This window comes from Pinus tabuliformis, chromosome 3_1 (genome assembly GCF_031772625.1).
Source record: "Pinus tabuliformis cultivar Carrire ecotype Pingquan chromosome 3_1, CPIR1, whole genome shotgun sequence".
NCBI lineage: Eukaryota > Viridiplantae > Streptophyta > Pinopsida > Pinales > Pinaceae > Pinus > Pinus tabuliformis.
This window is the reverse complement of record NC_142301.1, coordinates 624,859,357-624,864,910: the sequence shown is the minus strand read 5'-3', so window position 1 is coordinate 624,864,910 and position 5,554 is coordinate 624,859,357.

The window sequence follows — 5,554 nt, the reverse complement described above, 5'->3', positions numbered from 1 at the left end:
TCAAATCGGATTTAAATATAACTTTAAAGCTTTGAAATAATCACCTTTTAAGAATTCTGGTCATCATTAAGCGTCATCGCATCGCATCGGGGGTATGAGTGATATTATCATTTGGGAGAGATCTTGGCGAATGCCGATTGCGACATTGCATCATATTAGCGCACGAACATAATCCCTAGATGTGTATCAAAAGATTTACCGACTACCGATAGCGATATCACATCGCATCGGGGAAAAAAGATCTGAACGTCTTACGAAAATGTATGGGATTCTCCCGACTACCGATAGCGATATCGCATCGGGTCGTGGCTTAAAACGCTTTTCATAAGAAGCAGCGCCGATAGTTGATCACCGATATTATGTCGCATCGGGGAGAAGACATGTGCTTTTTCTGTGTGTGCATTGGCTATTGCCAATGGCCGATAGCGATATCGCATCGGAAAGGACCAAGGTAACAAGTGATCTTGCGATTGCTTTTTCGGACTTAACCAAAAATTGCTTGTTATTTGTTCAAAAAGGCTTTTATTCACAAATTCATTTGATTATCATACCTTTTTCGAACAAATTCATTAATGCCAATTAAAATTTTTAAAAGGGACCCATTTCATATGTTAATTGTTTGTGATAAAAATGTTATGAAATGGGGGGTTGTTGTAGGGCACAACATAAGCCTACGCCTAGGAGGAACTACCTTGGTTTGATGGGAAGGCAGGAACCAAGCTGACATGAAAAGACATGGGAAAACTATCTCTACTTGGAGTGACTTTGTTTTTGCAATCAAGAAGCAGTTCTATCCATTAGCCTACATGCAACAAGCCATGATGAGTTGTCAAACTCTTCGGCAGTTGAAAGGGAAAAGTGTGCAAGGGTACACTCAAGAATTTAGAAAGAGAGCATTGATTCTAAGGATCTCATTAGACTCACCAGAGACTCTTTTGAAGTACATTGGTGGTCTACACAGCTACATGAGGCATACCATCCTCATGTTTAATCCCACTAGTATAGATGAGGTATTTGTACAATCTACTCATCTAGAAGCTAGAGGAAAGAAAGGAAATCCAGAAGTTGGGATACCATCCCAACCCACTGCAGGCAAGAACAAGGAGAAAAGGAAGTAGAAGTGGAAAGCAAGGAAGGTTAACACTGCACAAAAAAGCAAAACTTCATGCACTCACTATAAAAAGGAGGGGCATGATGATGAGCACTGTTGGATTCTACATCTAGAACTGAGACCTAAGAAGTCCGAGGGCAAGAAGAAGAAGACTGTTGCAGCTATTCAGAGAGATTTGGGGTCAGACTGGGAGATGAAACAATCATTGCAGCCAAAGGTATAAAAGGTAAGAATTCTGAAGCATCAACTAGTAATTCTGCTCAAACTATTATTCATGAAGAATATGAGAGAAAAAGACATGAGCTTTTCCATATTCGAGTTATTTCCAAACATCAAAAGATTGATAGTTTGTTTGATATTGGCTCACAAGTAAACTTGATTTCTGAAGCAATTTTAAAGAAATTGGGATTAGCAACCACACCTCACAAGAAACCATACCCATTAGGATGGTTGAATGATAAAGCACAGCTACAAGTGACTAGACAATGCAAACTCAAGTTTTCTTTTGGGTCAGCATTTGTAGATGAGGTTGAGTTAGACATAATTCCTTTGGATATATGTGGAATTGTTTTAGGAAGTCCTTGATTGTATGATAGAAAAGCCATTTTCTATAGAGCTGAAAACAAGTATCTACTTGTTAAAGATGGAATCGAATATTTTGTAAGAGCTCACAAACTCAAGAATAATTATACTCTCATAAATTCCGGGTAGATGAAAAGAATGATAAATTCATGCAAACAATTCTTACTAATGGTTGTAAAGGAAAAGAAACCTGATAAAACCAATGTATTTGAGGGTTGTAATGCTAAGAAGCAAGCTGATATACAAAAGATTGTTTCAGAGTATGATGTCCTGTTTCAGGAACCTAAAGGTCTGCCACCCAAAAAGGAAATAGTACATGATATTATTTTGCAGCAAGATGTTCCATTGCCTAACATTGGAATATATAGGTTGTCTGCTTTAGAGAATGTTGAAATCAAGAAGCAGGTGCAGGAGTTGCTTGAGAAGGGGTTTATCGGGCCTAGCACATCACCATGTGGGTCACCAATTGTTTTGGCGAGAAAGAAAGATGGCTCATGGAGAATGTGCATTGACTACCAAGCACTGAATAAGATAGAAATAAAAAATCTTTATCCCCTTCCTCGCATAGATGATCTTTTAGATCAATTAAAGGAAGTTGTTTATTTCACCAAGCTAGATTTGCACAGTGGATACCATCAGGTCAGAGTTGCAGAGCAAGATGCATGGAAGACTTCTTTCAAAACAAAGCAGGGATTTTATGAGTGACTGGTTATGACTTTTGTCTTGACCAATGCCCTTGCTACTTTCATGAGATTAATGAATGATGTACTAAGGCCTTTTCTTGATGATTTTGTTATTGTGTATCTGGATGACATTTTGATTTTTAGTAAAACGTGGGAAGAACACTTAAAGCATGTTAAGCAGACATTAGATGTTTTGAAAAGAGAAAAACATTATGTTAAACTCTCGAAATGTGAATTTGGCAAAACATCTCTAAATTATTTGGGTCATATAGTAGGGGGTGGTGAATTGAAAATAGATCCCTATAAAATGGCAGTCATTATAAACTAGCCTAAACCCAAGTCTGCTACAGAAGTGAGAAGTTTCTTAGGAGCAGCACAATATTGGAGGAAGTTCATTTCTAATTTTTCCTCAATTGTAGCTCCTTTACATGCTTTGACAGGATTGAATAAGGTGTTTTAGTGGGGAGGCAAACATCAGAAAGCCTTAGACACCTTGAAGGAAAAGATTAGTACAACACTTGTACTAGCACTACTTGATCTACAAAGACCATTTGAGATCCAAACAGATGCCAGTGACTATGCCATGGGACCAGTGTTGACATAGCACATTAAGCCCATATGTTATCATTCTGAGACTTTTAATCCTGCAGTAGGTAGCTATCCTACATATGATAAAGAATTGTATGCATTAGTTCAGAGTGTGAAAAAGTGGAAACATTATTTAATGGGCAAAGAGACAGTAATACATACTAATCATAAACCACTTCAATATCTACACTCCCAAACTAAGTTGCAGCAATCAAGGCACTACAGATGGATGGGCTTTCTACAACAGTTTCATTTAGTCATCAGACATAAAAAGGGCATACATAAAAAAGGTTACAGACATGTTATCTAGAACCATTATAAATGCATCTACTATACTTAAGCATAATTCTGTACTACATGAAAGTTACATTGAACAATAATAATGCTCAAGATATAGATTTTAAAGATGTATATGCAACTTTGAGTCAAGGCAAAAAGGTAGAAGAATTGGATTATCATGTGAAGGACCGACTCTTGTATTATTGTCGGAAACTCTGCATTCCACAAACTAAGAGAGTAAAGATAATTAGAGAGGCACACAATTCTCTGATATCAGGTCACTTTGGGGTAAGTAAAACAGTTTCACAGCTGCAAATATTTTTCTATTGGCTGAAAATGAATGAGACAGTTTCTAGATATGTAAGAGGGTGTACTATGTGTGCTGAAAGCAAGCCCAGCAACAGAAAACTAGGCTTGTACACTCCATTACCAATTCCTTCTCACCCTTGGGAAAGTGTTTCCATGGATTTTGTTGGAGGACTGCCTAAGTCTAGAAAAGGTCATGATTATCTGTATGTGGTTGTGGATAGGTTCAGCAAAATGTGTATTTTGATACCTTGTAATAAACATATTATAGCTGAACAAACTGCAAAACTATTCTTTGAACATGTATGGGTTCATTTTGGATTACCCACTTCTATTGTGTCTGATTGAGACAACTGATTTGTGGGGAAGTTTTGGTCAAGTATGTGGGAGCTGATGGACACCCAACTAAAGAAAAGCATAGCTTTTCATTCACAAACCGATGGCCAGACCGAAGTAGTTAACAGGATAGTGATCCAGTTACTCAGAGGATATTGCAGCAAACATCCTAAGCTTTGGGATGAACATTTGTGTTATGTGCAGCATGCTTACAGCAGAGAAAAACATTCTTCTACACAGATATCTCCTTTTGAGACCTGTTTTGGTTTCATACCAAGGTCTCCTTTGGATTTTGTATTTGGTAAAGGTACCATAGTTGATGGACATAGTGATGGGGATAAGGTAACTAGGTTCATTGAACAGATCCAAGAGATCCACCAGGTAGTAGAGGAATAGCTGGAAAAGAGCCAAGACAAATACAAGGCAAGGCATGACAAGCATCAGATGGAGCATAGTTTTCAAGTTGGAGACTGGGTCTGGTTGTATATTAGCAAGGACAGGATGCAAGGTGAAGGTAAAAAGCTAAAGCCTATCAGGTATGGACCCTTCAAAATACTTGAGAAGATTGGTGAAAATGCTTTTCGCCTTGATCTACCAGCTTACATGAACATCTACTCAGTCGTAAATGCAGATTGCTTGAGATTGTTCGAACCCTTAATGATTGAGGATCCTAAAGAGAAAAGTCAATTGTCTTCTATTGATGACCTGCTACCTGAATATCTGAATGAATTGTAGGAAGACGCACTGTTGGACAAGAAGGTGAGGACAACACACAGAGGAGATTTTGAGTACCTCAAAATTGGACTCAAAGGTTCAAAGCTGAGCAGTGCAAAGTGGATTTAGATTGGGAAAGTGAGATAGCAGTACCCTCACTTAGTCGACGCTTGAAAGAAAACCAAATTTTGGTGGTCCAAAAGCTTTTTAGTGGGAAGGCCATGATCTGAATTGAATCCATAAAGAATGATTAATAGAGTCATGGTTGTACGAGGTCGGGAAAAACTTCAAAGGAATTAAAATAACGATCAGGAACACCTCTAAGCTAGTGGAAATGGCAACCAGCGTGGAACGACGAGGACCTCGGTCAAAGCACGCTGACCGAGGCCCATGGATACTGCGCAGGAGGCAAAATTAACCCCTAGAAGGCTTGGATCGGGAAGCAAAGGCAGTTTTTGATGCGCGATTAGCGCTCCAAGCATTTGGTCGCGTGGGAGTTGGGAAAACCGTGGGATAAAGGCTAAGCGCTAAAGGTGGGACTTGCTCCAAAAATCGGCGGTATTGATTGGGGGCGTCCATGGGAGGTAAGTAGTTTTGATGGAAAAGGAGTGATTCCACTCAGTGCCCGACACGTGGCAAGTGGAGAAGAGAGAAAACTGCCACTCATAGCGCACTAACGGTCGAGGTAGTCAACTGTGCTAGATGAGAAAACGACGTCGGATCTGGGGGATCCAGATGTAACGGCTGAGATCGCGCCCGATGGAGAAGAAAAAATTGACGAGGGAGTAAGCCGCAATTTAGAAGAATTTGAAGTCCGAATTGACTGCCATGCTGGCAAATGAATCATTCCATAATGTAACTGAAGAAACGAACTGACGACGCCAAGCTGGCACAGTTCGCAAGAGGACAAGTGGCCATCACTGTGAGTCTGATGATGACGCCGAGAACAGGGAAC